Source organism: Palaemon carinicauda, chromosome 12, assembly GCF_036898095.1.
Source record: "Palaemon carinicauda isolate YSFRI2023 chromosome 12, ASM3689809v2, whole genome shotgun sequence".
Taxonomy (NCBI): domain Eukaryota; kingdom Metazoa; phylum Arthropoda; class Malacostraca; order Decapoda; family Palaemonidae; genus Palaemon; species Palaemon carinicauda.
This window is the reverse complement of record NC_090736.1, coordinates 9768577-9783322: the sequence shown is the minus strand read 5'-3', so window position 1 is coordinate 9783322 and position 14746 is coordinate 9768577. Positions and strand designations below refer to the sequence as shown.

General features: G+C 37.5%; 1 protein-coding gene across 2 annotated transcripts in view; it reads right to left on the bottom strand.

Annotated features, from left to right (window-relative positions):
• Positions 1 to 14746, bottom strand: part of ova (ovaries absent) — a 132239-nt gene that overhangs the window by 22683 nt on the left and 94810 nt on the right. The window lies entirely within an intron of this gene.

Below are 14746 nucleotides of genomic sequence, written 5' to 3'. Positions count from 1 at the left end.
GAGAGAGTTGAAATTCTCAAACAATTAGTTGTACAATGCTATAAATTTCCAGTTTTCAGAGAGAGAGAGAGAGAGAGAGAGAGAGAGAGTTAATTCTCAAACAATTAGTTGTACAATGCTATAAATTTCCAGTTTTCAGAGAGAGAGAGAGAGAGAGAGAGAGAGAGAGAGAGAGTTAATTCTCAAACAATTAGTTGTACAATGCTATAAATTTCCAGTTTTCTAAGAGAGAGAGAGAGAGAGAGAGAGAGAGTTGAAATTCTCAAACAATTAGTTGTACAATGCTATAAATTTCCAGTTTTCAGAGAGAGAGAGAGAGAGAGAGAGAGAGAGAGAAAGAGAGATTGAAATTCTTAAACAACTAGTTGTACAATGCTATAAATTTCCAGTTTTCTGAGAGAGAGAGAGAGAGAGAGAGAGAGAGAGAGAGTTGAAATTATTAAACAATTAGTTGTACAATGCTATAAATTTCCAGTTTTCTGAGAGAGAGAGAGAGAGAGAGAGAGAGAGAGAGAGAGCATTTCATATATGCACTAAATATAGGCTACTGAATATGTACAAGCACCCTCATTGCAGAGTACAACTTTAGCAAACTTTCTTTAGACAGAAATCTTTGCATGCAATAATATTAAGACATATCATCGTCATCTCCTCCTACGCCTATTGACGCAAAGGGCCTCGGTTAGATTTCGCCAGTCGTCTCTATCTTGAGCTTTTAATTCAATATTGTATTGTATTGAATTAAACAGCTCTTCTAGGAGAAGGGCACTCCAAAATCAAACCAATGCTCTCTAGTCTTGGGTAGTACCATAGCCTCCGTACCATGGTCTGCCACTGTTTTTGGGTTAGAGTTCTCTTGCTTGAGGGTACACTCGGGCACGCTATTTTATCTTACTTCTCTTTCACTTGTTTTGTTTAAGATTTTATAGTTTATATCGATATTTATTTTGATGATGTTACTGTTCTTAAAAAATTTAATTTTTTCTTGTATCCTTTCCTCACTGGGCTACTTTTCCTGTTGAAGCCCTTGGGCTTATAGCATCCTGCTTTTCCAACTAGGGTTGTAGTCTAGCAAGTAATAATAATAATAAATAATAATAATAATAATAATAATAATAATAATATAGGTATGGTATACCTAATCATCATCAGATAGTCAATGCATTTAACTATAAAAATCAGGTAGAATAAGCTCGGGAACATTAAAATTTACCGTATAAGAAATAATCTTTTAATGTGACGGCAAAAGAACGAAAAGATAAGAATTATCCTTAAACAACCAAGCCCACAAAAAAAAAAAAAAAAACTCCACACTCAAAAATTTGCATTAAAAAACGGTACATGCCTGGCAACATTTATTCCAGGATTTCTATAGTTCAAAAATTGGATATATTGACGTGAAGGGATGAAATTACAGTCACAAACCCCTAAAAGATAATAACGAAGAAAGGAAAAATTACGGTCGCCTGTATTTTACTGAAATACGGCTGCGAACAGTAGACTTTCACGGAGAATTTCCGATTAACATTCCTTTTTTTAACAGTCCACTATAATGAAAGACGATACTGATATTCACATAACCTAGCAAACATCCATTATAAAACATATTAATCCGACACAGCTAACTAAAAATCCCAAAATTCCTACGATTTACAAAAATAATGAAGAAATTAATTTTTTTTTTTTGCTTGATCGGTCGATTTATGCAATATCGCATCACCACAATCATTAAGGCAATGTGCAAGTTAGACAAGAAATCATCAAGGACACTAATTATTATAGTATTTTTGTTTGTTTTTGTTGTTCCAAAACCCACGCCCTCCATATACTGCCAAATTATGCAAAGCTATTGTTTTCCTTTATTACTTTTTGTAATTTAAAACAATTCGCCACATGGGAAACAAGTTAAATTATATATATATATATATATATATATATATATATATATATATATATATATATATATATATATATATATATATATATATATATATATATATATATATATATATATATATATATATATATATATATATATATATATATATATAATATATATATATATATATATATATATAATATATATATATATATATATATATATATATATATATATATATATATGTGGATGAAAATCAACACAATATCGTGTTCTAATAAAAATAAATTTCGATCTCATACTTGGGATCGAACCCTAGACCCTTATAATGAGAGGCCAGATCGCTTCCAAACATGCCACCCGAGGCTTAACAGAAGTCGGAACCTAACTGCTACCTGCAGTTCAGGATTTACCTGGCGAATTATTATTATTATTATTATTAGCTAAGCTACAACCCTAGTTGGAAAAGCAGGATGCTATAAGCCCAGGGGCTCCAACAGGGAAAATAGCCTAGTGAGGAAAGGAAAAGAAAGGAAAAATAAAATATTTTAAAAAGGGTAACAACTTTAAAATAAACATCTCCCACATAAACTATATAAACTTTAACAAAACAAGAGGAAGAGAAATTAGATAGAATAGAATGCCCGAGTGTACCCTCAAGCTAGAGAACTCTAACCCAAGACAGTGGAAGGCCATGGTACAGAGGCTATGGCACTACCCTAGACTAGAGAACAATGGTTTGATTTTGGAGTGTCATTCTCCTAGAAGAGCTGCTTACCATAGCTAAAGTCTCTTCTACCCAAACCAAGAGGAAAGTAGCCACTGAATAATTACAGTGCAGTAGTTAACCCCTTGGACGAAGAATAATTGTTTGGTAGTCTCAGTGTTGTCAGGTGTATGAGGACAGAGGAGAATATGTAAAGAATAAGCCAGACTATTCGGTTATTGTGTAGGCAAAGATAGAATGAACCGTAACCAGAGAGAAGGATTCAATGTAGCACTGTCTGGCCAGTCAAAAGATCCCGTCACTCTAGAGGTAGTATTTCAGCGGGTGGCTGGTGCCCTGGTCAACCTACTACCTACCAATATAAACTGAATTAAAAATGAAGTAATTACTCCAGTGTCCATAAAATATACAATTCACAAATAGTGATACTGAGTAATTACTCTATTTTTAATTTCTTATATATTTTGAATATATATCAAATGTATGCTGGCATCACGAACTTTTGTTTGGTTTGGTGGACTAAGTTGACGATGTCAGCTCTAAGTCGTTAAAGTGAGGAAACCATGCTAGTTTTTTTCTATAATTCTGTAGATTTTATTTTATAATTTCAACCTGTTTCCCATGTGGCGAATTGCTTTAAATTATGAAAAAGTCATAGAGGAAAACAATAGCTTTGCATAATTTGGCATCATATGGAGAGCGTGGTTTTGGAAACAAATACCATTATTATAGCTATACTAACAACTATAGCAAACTGATACAGCCCTAATAACGCCACTTTCCAATTACAAATAACGCGAAAAGTAACTACTCTTAATAGTAACTTCGTTCAACAAATGATGCAACCTGCACAATGAACTCTGAATTTAGATGTAATGCAGAAACGGTAATAGCATGAAATTTTGACCAAAGTGAGTGTTGTTGGGACACGATGACCAATCAGCGCCGAGAAACAACTGTTGGGTTGCACTATGAAGTAACAGTAAATGTCACACGCACACCTTTAACAGTGAACTAATCCATTCCTAATGAGATAACAGAGAGATTACACATCGGTGCAGTAAAGCAGATCTTGCCAACAATAGAGACCAATTTAGAAAGACTCTGTGTTGGAAGATGATCTGATGAAATCAATACAACACACTTGTGGTGCCTCCTCATTATTCAAAGTGCCTCGTCATTTCAAAACTGTACTTTATACACCTTAGTAATTCGGCATTATTACCCATGTTGGATAAGAGGGGACAAAAGATTATCCATGTTGGTTGAAAGAGGGGACAAAATATAATCAATGTTGGATAAAAGAAGGGACAAAAGATTATTTGTTGGATAAAAGAGGGGACAAAATATTACCTGTTGAATAAAAGAGGGGACAAAAGATTACACGTTGAATAAGAGGGGACAAAAGATTAGCCATGTTAGAAAAAAGGGGGAAAAAGATTACTCATGTTGGATAAATGAGGGGACAAAAGATTATCCATGTTGGATAAGAGAAGGGACAAAATATTACCTATGTTGGATAAAAGAGGGGACAAAATATTACCCATGCTCGATAAGAGGGGACAAAAGATTACACATGTTGGATAAAATGGGGAAAAAAAATACCCATGCTAGATAAAAAAAGGGGCCAAAAGATTACCTATGGTGGATAAAAGAGGGGACAAAAGATTACCCATGTTAGATAAAAAAGGGGGAAAAAGATTACCTATGTTAAATAAAAAAGGGGCCAAAAGATTACCTATGTTGGATAAGAGGGGACAAAAGATTAGCCATGTTAGATAAAAAAGGGGGAAAAAGATTACCCATGTTGGATAAAAGAGGGGACAAAAGATTACCTGTGTTGGATAAAAGAGGGGACAAAAGATTACCCACGCTGGATAAGAGGGGACAAAAGATTACCCATGTTGGATAAATGAGGGGAAAAAGATTATCCATGTTGGATAAAAGAGGGGACAAAAGATTACCCCTGTTGGATAAAAGAGGGGACAAAAGATTACCCACGCTGGATAAGAGGGGACAAAAGATTACCCTTGTTGGATAAAAGAGGGGACAAAAGATTACCCTTGTTGGATAAAAGAGGGGACAAAAGATTACCCATGCTGGATAAGAGGGGACAAAAGATTTCCCATGTTGGATAAATGAGGGGAAAAATTATCCATGTTGGATAAAAGAGGGGACAAAAGATTACCCACACTGGATAAGAGGGGACAAAAGATTACCCATGTTGGATAAATGAGGGGAAAAAGATTATCCATGTTGGATAAAAGAGGGGACAAAAGATTACCCACACTGGATAAGAGGGGACAAAAGATTACCCCTGTTGGATAAAAGAGGGGACAAAAGATTACCCACGCTGGATAAGAGGGGACAAAAGATTACCCATGTTGGATAAATGAGGGGAAAAAGATTATCCATGTTGGATAAAAGAGGGGACAAAAGATTACCCACACTGGATAAGAGGGGACAAAAGATTACCCCTGTTGGATAAAAGAGGGGACAAAAGATTACCCACGCTGGATAAGAGGGGACAAAAGATTACCCATGTTGGATAAATGAGGGGAAAAAGATTATCCATGTTGGATAAAAGAGGGGACAAAAGATTACCCACACTGGATAAGAGGGGACAAAAGATTACCCCTGTTGGATAAAAGAGGGGACAAAAGATTACCCACACTGGATAAGAGGGGACAAAAGATTACCCATGTTGGATAAATGAGGGGAAAAAGATTATCCATGTTGGATAAAAGAGGGGACAAAAGATTACCCCTGTTGGATAAAAGAGGGGACAAAAGATTACCCACGCTGGATAAGAGGGGACAAAAGATTACCCTTGTTGGATAAAAGAGGGGACAAAAGATTACCCTTGTTGGATAAAAGAGGGGACAAAAGATTACCCATGCTGGATTCCCATGTTGGATAAATGAGGGGAAAAAGATTATCCATGTTGGATAAAAGAGGGGACAAAAGATTACCTGTGTTGGATAAAAGAGGGGACAAAATATTACCCATGCTGGATAAGAGGGAACAAAAGATTCCCCAAGTTGGATAAAAGAGGGGAAAAAATTACCCATGTTACATAAAAAAGGGGCCAAAAGATTACCTATGTTGGATAAAAGAGGGGACAAAAGATTACCCACGCTGGATAAGAGGGGACAAAAGATTACCCTTGTTGGATAAAAGAGGGGACAAAAGATTACCCACGCTGGATAAGAGGGGACAAAATATTACCCATGTTGGATAAATGAGGGGACAAAAGATTACCTATGTTGGATAAATGAGGGGAAAAAGATTATCCATGTTGGATAAAAGAGGGGACAAAAGATGAACTATGTTGGCAAAAAGAGAGGAAAAAAGATTACCCATGTTGGATAAATGAGGGGAAAAAGATTATCCATGTTGGATAAAAGAGGGGACAAAAGATTACCTATGTTGGATAAAAAAGGGGACAAAAGATTACCCACGCTGGATGAGAGGGGACAAAAGATTACCCATGTTGGATAAATGAGGGGAAAAAGATTATCCATGTTGGATAAAAGAGGGGACAAAAGATTACCCACGCTGGATAAGAGGGGACAAAAGATTACCCTTGTTGGATGAAAGAGGGGACAAAAGATTACCCACGCTGGATAAGAGGGGACAAAAGATTACCCATGTTGGATAAATGAGGGGACAAAAGATTACCTATGTTGGATAAATGAGGGGAAAAAGATTATCCATGTTGGATAAAAGAGGGGACAAAAGATTACCCCTGTTGGATAAAAGAGGGGACAAAAGATTACCCACGCTGGATGAGAGGGGACAAAAGATTACCCATGTTGGATAAATGAGGGGAAAAAGATTATCCATGTTGGATAAAAGAGGGGACAAAAGATTACCCACGCTGGATAAGAGGGGACAAAAGATTACCCATGTTGGATAAATGAGGGGAAAAAGATTATCCATGTTGGATAAAAGAGGGGACAAAAGATTACCTATGTTGGATAAGAGGGGACAAAAGATTACCCATGCTGGATAAGAGGGGACAAAAGATTACCCTTGTTGGATAAAAGAGGGGACAAAAGATTACCCACGCTGGATAAGAGGGGACAAAAGATTACCCATGTTGGATAAATGAGGGGAAAAAGATTATCCATGTTGGATAAAAGAGGGGACAAAAGATTACCTATGTTGGATAAGAGGGGACAAAAGATTACCCATGCTGGATAAGAGGGGACAAAAGATTACCCCTGTTGGATAAAAGAGGGGACAAAAGATTACCCACGCTGGATAAGAGGGGACAAAAGATTACCCATGTTGGATAAATGAGGGGAAAAAGATTATCCATGTTGGATAAAAGAGGGGACAAAAGATTACCCACGCTGGATGAGAGGGGACAAAAGATTACCCATGTTGGATAAAAGAGGGGACAAAAGATTACCCACACTGGATAAGAGGGGACAAAAGATTATCCATGTTAGATAAAAAAGGGGCCAAAAGATTACCTATGTTGGATAAAAGAGGGGACAAAAGATTACCCCTGTTGGATAAAAGAGGGGACAAAAGATTGCCTATGTTGGATAAATGAGGGGAAAAAAATTACCCATGTTGGATAAAAGAGGGGACAAAAGATTACCCACGCTGGATAAGAGGGGACAAAAGATTATCCATGTTAGATAAAAAAGGGGCCAAAAGATTACCCCTGTTGGATAAAAAAGGGGACTAAAGATTACCCCTGTTGGATAAAAGAGGGGACAAAAGATTGCCTATGTTGGATAAAAGAGGGTACAAAATATTACCCATGCTGGATAAGAGGGGACAAAAGATTACCCATGTTAGATAAGAAGGGAAAAAATTACCCATGTTAGATAAAAAAGGGGCCAAAAGATTACCCACGCTGGATAAGAGGGGACAAAAGATTACCCCTGTTGGATAAAAGAGGGGACAAAAGATTACCCACGCTGGATAAGAGGGGACAAAAGATTACCCCTGCTGGATAAAAGAGGGGACAAAAGATTTCCCATGTTGGATAAATGAGGGGACAAAAGATTATCCATGTTGGATAAATGAGGGGACAAAAGATTTCCCATGTTGGATAAATGAGGGGACAAAAGATTTCCCATGTTGGATAAATGAGGGGACAAAAGATTACCCACACTGGATAAGAGGGGACAAAAGATTACCCATGTTGGATAAATGAGGGGAAAAAGATTATCCATGTTGGATAAAAGAGGGGACAAAAGATTACCTATGTTGGATAAAAGAGGGGACAAAAGATTACCCACGCTGGATAAGAGGGGACAAAAGATTACCCCTGCTGGATAAAAGAGGGGACAAAAGATTTCCCATGTTGGATAAATGAGGGGACAAAAGATTATCCATGTTGGATAAATGAGGGGACAAAAGATTACCCATGTTGGATAAATGAGGGGACAAAAGATTTCCCATGTTGGATAAATGAGGGGACAAAAGATTACCCACACTGGATAAGAGGGGACAAAAGATTACCCATGTTGGATAAATGAGGGGAAAAAGATTATCCATGTTGGATAAAAGAGGGGACAAAAGATTACCTATGTTGGATAAAAGAGGGGACAAAAGATTACCCACGCTGGATAAGAGGGGACAAAAGATTACCCCTGCTGGATAAAAGAGGGGACAAAAGATTTCCCATGTTGGATAAATGAGGGGACAAAAGATTACCCACACTGGATAAGAGGGGACAAAAGATTACCCATGTTGGATAAATGAGGGGAAAAAGATTATCCATGTTGGATAAAAGAGGGGACAAAAGATTACCCACGCTGGATGAGAGGGGACAAAAGATTACCCATGTTGGATAAATGAGGGGAAAAAGATTACCCATGTTGGATAAAAGAGGGGACAAAAGATTACCCACGCTGGATAAGAGGGGACAAAAGATTATCCATGTTAGATAAAAAAGGGGCCAAAAGATTACCTATGTTGGATAAAAGAGGGGACAAAAGATTACCCATGTTGGATAAATGAGGGGAAAAAGATTATCCATGTTGGATAAAAGAGGGGACAAAAGATTACCTGTTGGATAAAAGAGGGAACAAAAGATTACCCACGCTGGATAAGAGGGGACAAAAGATTACCCATGTTGGATAAATGAGGGGAAAAAGATTATCCATGTTGGATAAAAGAGGGGACAAAAGATTACCCATGTTGGATAAATGAGGGGAAAAAGATTATCCATGTTGGATAAAAGAGGGGACAAAAGATTACCCACGCTGGATAAGAGGGGACAAAAGATTACCCATGTTGGATAAATGAGGGGAAAAAGATTATCCATGTTGGATAAAAGAGGGGACAAAAGATTACCCACACTGGATAAGAGGGGACAAAAGATTACCCAAGTTGGATAAATGAGGGGAAAAAGATTACCCACGCTGGATAAGAGGGGACAAAAGATTACCCATGTTGGATAAATGAGGGGACAAAAGATTACCCATGTTGGATAAAAGAGGGGACAAAAGATTACCCACGCTGGATAAGAGGGGACAAAAGATTACCCATGTTGGATAAAAGAGGGGACAAAAGATTACCCATGTTGGATAAATGAGGGGAAAAAGATTACCCATGTTGGATAAAAGAGGGGACAAAAGATTACCCATGTTGGATAAATGAGGGGAAAAAGATTACCCATGTTGGATAAAAGAGGGGACAAAAGATTACCCACGCTGGATAAGAGGGGACAAAAGATTACCCATGTTGGATAAAAGAGGGGACAAAAAATTACCCACGCTGGATAAGAGGGGACAAAAGATTACCCATGTTGGATAAATGAGGGGAAAAAGATTACCCACGCTGGATAAGAGGGGACAAAAGATTACCCACGCTGGATAAGAGGGGACAAAAGATTACCCACGCTGGATAAGAGGGGACAAAAGATTACCCACGCTGGATAAGAGGGGACAAAAGATTACCCACGCTGGATAAGAGGGGACAAAAGATTACCCACGCTGGATAAGAGGGGACAAAAGATTACCCATGTTGGATAAAAGAGGGGACAAAAGATTACCCATGTTGGATAAATGAGGGGAAAAAGATTACCCATGTTGGATAAAAGAGGGGACAAAAGATTACCCATGTTGGATAAATGAGGGGAAAAAGATTACCCATGTTGGATAAAAGAGGGGACAAAAGATTACCCACGCTGGATAAGAGGGGACAAAAGATTACCCATGTTGGATAAAAGAGGGGACAAAGATTACCCACACTGGATAAGAGGGGACAAAAGATTACCCATGTTGGATAAATGAGGGGAAAAAGATTACCCACGCTGGATAAGAGGGGACAAAAGATTACCCATGTTGGATAAATGAGGGGAAAAAGATTACCCATGTTGGATAAAAGAGGGGACAAAAGATTACCCACGCTGGATGAGAGGGGACAAAAGATTACCCATGTTGGATAAATGAGGGGAAAAAGATTATCCATGTTGGATAAAAGAGGGGACAAAAGATTACCCACGCTGGATAAGAGGGGACAAAAGATTACCCATGTTGGATAAATGAGGGGAAAAAGATTATCCATGTTGGATAAAAGAGGGGACAAAAGATTACCCATGTTGGATAAATGAGGGGAAAAAGATTACCCATGTTGGATAAAAGAGGGGACAAAAGATTACCCACACTGGATAAGAGGGGACAAAAGATTACCCATGTTGGATAAATGAGGGGAAAAAGATTACCCATGTTGGATAAAAGAGGGGACAAAAGATTACCCACGCTGGATAAGAGGGGACAAAAGATTACCCATGTTGGATAAATGAGGGGAAAAAGATTACCCATGTTGGATAAAAGAGGGGACAAAAGATTACCCACGCTGGATAAGAGGGGACAAAAGATTACCCATGTTGGATAAATGAGGGGAAAAAGATTATCCATGTTGGATAAAAGAGGGGACAAAAGATTACCCATGTTGGATAAATGAGGGGAAAAAGATTACCCATGTTGGATAAAAGAGGGGACAAAAGATTACCCACACTGGATAAGAGGGGACAAAAGATTACCCATGTTGGATAAATGAGGGGAAAAAGATTACCCATGTTGGATAAAAGAGGGGACAAAAGATTACCCACGCTGGATAAGAGGGGACAAAAGATTACCCTTGTTGGATAAAAGAGGGGACAAAAGATTACCCTTGTTGGATAAAAGAGGGGACAAAAGATTACCCATGCTGGATAAGAGGGGACAAAAGATTACCCATGTTGGATAAATGAGGGGAAAAAGATTATCCATGTTGGATAAAAGAGGGGACAACAGATTACCTGTTGGATAAAAGAGGGAACAAAAGATTACCCACGCTGGATAAGAGGGGATAAAAGATTACCCATGTTGGATAAATGAGGGGAAAAAGATTATCCATGTTGGATAAAAGAGGGGACAAAAGATTACCCATGTTGGATAAATGAGGGGAAAAAGATTACCCATGTTGGATAAAAGAGGGGACAAAAGATTATCCATGTTAGATAAAAAAGGGGCCAAAAGATTACCTATGTTGGATAAAAGAGGGGAAAAAGATTACCCACGCTGGATAAGAGGGGACAAAAGATTATCCATGTTGGATAAATGAGGGGAAAAAGATTATCCATGTTGGATAAAAGAGGGGACAACAGATTACCTGTTGGATAAAAGAGGGAACAAAAGATTACCCACGCTGGATAAGAGGGGACAAAAGATTACCCATGTTGGATAAATGAGGGGAAAAAGATTATCCATGTTGGATAAAAGAGGGGACAAAAGATTACCCATGTTGGATAAATGAGGGGAAAAAGATTACCCATGTTGGATAAATGAGGGGAAAAAGATTACCCACGCTGGATAAGAGGGGACAAAAGATTATCCATGTTGGATAAATGAGGGGAAAAAGATTATCCATGTTGGATAAAAGAGGGGACAACAGATTACCTGTTGGATAAAAGAGGGAACAAAAGATTACCCACGCTGGATAAGAGGGGACAAAAGATTACCCACGCTGGATAAGAGGGGACAAAAGATTACCCATGTTGGATAAATGAGGGGAAAAAGATTATCCATGTTGGATAAAAGAGGGGACAAAAGATTACCCATGTTGGATAAATGAGGGGAAAAAGATTACCCACGCTGGATAAGAGGGGACAAAAGATTATCCATGTTAGATAAAAAAGGGGCCAAAAGATTACCTATGTTGGATAAAAGAGGGGACAAAAGATTACCCATGTTGGATAAATGAGGGGAAAAAGATTATCCATGTTGGATAAAAGAGTGGACAACAGATTACCCACGCTGGATAAGAGGGGACAAAAGATTACCCATGTTGGATAAATGAGGGGAAAAAGATTATCCATGTTGGATAAAAGAGGGGACAAAAGATTGCCTATGTTGGCAGAGGGGACAAAAGATTACCCATGTTGGATAAGAGGGGACAAAAGATTACCCATGCTGGATAAATGAGGGGACAAAAGATTATCCATGTTGGATAAATGAGGGGAAAATGATTACCCATGTTGGATAAAATAGGGGACAAAAGATTACCTATGTTGGATAAGAGAGGAGACAAAAGATTACCCATGCTGGATAAGAGGGGACAAAAGATTACCCATGATGGATAAAAGAGGGGACAAAAGATTACCCATGATGGATAAAAGAGGGGACAAAAGATTACCCATGATGGATAAAAGAGGGGACAAAAGATTACCCATGATGGATAAAAGAGGGGACAAAAGATTACCTATGTTGGATAAGAGGGGACAAAAGATTACCCATAATGATCTCCATTAAAACTAAATTCACACTTTAATAACCAGAAATATAAGTTCTGTACCAGTATTAACCTCTTGACAAGAATCGAACTTATATGGAATTATCAAGAAACTGACAGCTGTGGGATCCCTTTCTGTTGTATAAGTACGATCTCTGCATAATGTATTCTCATTAAGAGTCCGTCGATGACACTAATAGGACGAAAAACTAGCTCCATCATGTCATTTCATTTTTCTTTTTGCAGCTTTAATATATATATATATATATATATATATATATATATATATATATATATATATATATATATATATATATATATATATATCACGATAAAAACAGTATCAATTCAATCTTTTTCCTTTCGTGGTTATAATCCATATTTTATGTTAATCGCGTATCAGCTGTCATGATTCTACACAATTACTTGGTTACACACACGCACTATATCTACATACATACATACATATATATATATATATATATATATATATATATATATATATATATATATATATATATATATATATATATATATATATATACACACACACACACACAACAGAAGAGAACAAAATGTAAAGGACAAGAGAAGATTGAGAAGGCTGCCTTAGAAATAGCAACCCCATATACGAATGGAAAAAGTAGAAGGAAAAGTGTATGTGTGTATATATATATATATATATATATATATATATATATATATATATATATATATATATATATATATACACGTGAAAATATCAACCACGAATGGGATATTTTAACCTTGTGAATATATATCTAGTGAAGGTTTTTTCGTGGTAAATGGTTCTGGCTGGGCAAGGATTTGACCAATTCCAGCAGTAGTCTCTACCAAGTGAGAGCATAACTGGGGAGTGTTTCTTCTCGGAGACATGGATTCGAGCCCTTGCCCAGTATAAATTATACCCGTCCACTTTTGTTTCACGTTACACTCCAGGCAACGTCGCATTTCCACTCTGGTATAAAGTAGGATATCACAACTACTACAAACGAATAACAACTACTTTGTAGTAACATGGATAACTCCGTTACCCAACATTCAAAACTTCACAATCAATTTAGGTGTTGTAAGTGGTCACTGTCTTCAAACTCTAAACTGAACACCTAATGGACACCTTGATATTAACGTCAACACAAGGCCAATAGAACCCTTCGTCTGGTACTAAGAAATGAGCTGTGATGGGATGTACTTGACTACTTATACGTCGTCGTATCAGAGACTGATATGGTATCGATAGGCCCCGTTAATGCGAGTAATTCGTTTCAGAAGCGTCGTGGTTCATCTTGTGACTTGGTATGATAAGAATGAACATGTTTCTTTCAGCAAGACTGAGCTTGTTCAAGCACAGATTTCCTGACGTGCACATTTACATTTAAAAGACTTCATATTCTAAAGGCTTGTTACGACATATTATCTTGTCAAGAGGCAATACGTCACAATAATAACGGTCACTGACATTGATGAGAACAAGTGTCCAAGAGGTATGTATTATCTTTTCTGTCACATCAGTGTAGAAATAAAACTGGGTTATATCTATTGATAATATCGCCTGATCTTTGCATACTCATGATTTAACAGGATAAAATATTCATTTGGAATGTCTATACACCTATAAATAATCATAATAATAAACAATATGACCTAACGCAGAGCCGGGAGATCACTCAACTGAGGTGCAACAGGGTTAAACGAATATAAAGTAAAAGTTGGAGAGGATGGACAGCCAATAGCAAGGGAGAACGAAGGTAGATTAACAGAATAAGGATTAATGCATAAGTATAATAATAAGACCCCCATAGTAATACGTAGTCCCCCACATGAGGTACATTTTTTAGCACTTTTCTACAGTCCACAGCTTGGGGTACATTTTTTAGCACTTTCTTTTCTACAGTCCACACAGCATGAGGTACATTTTTAGCACTATTTCTTTTCTCGCCTAGGGTTGGAATCCTGTTGTGTTGTTTTCTAGATAAAAAAAAAAACACTTGTCCGTAACGAAAAGCCGGGACTAAACGGACGGGGTTTTCAAATGGTCTCCAAGCCCTGAATAGGGGAAGGGAGTGACCTTGAGAAATAATGGTGGCCTATCTTCCACAGCCTCGGGTACATTGAATAATAATTATCCCCGACGTTGTCTTTATTGGTTAAAGCACCATTATACACAATAACACCACTAATGTCAAGATTAATATTTGAATATCTTTAACATTGTTATCAGAGAAACGAGATGACTAATAAGTTGTCCAGACACTATGAACCACTCGAAGAGTCACAAAATATGCACATTAATTTAAACGATGACACCAGAGAGAGAGAGAGAGAGAGAGAGAGAGAGAGAGAGAGAGAGAGAGAGAGAGAGAGAGAGAGAGATT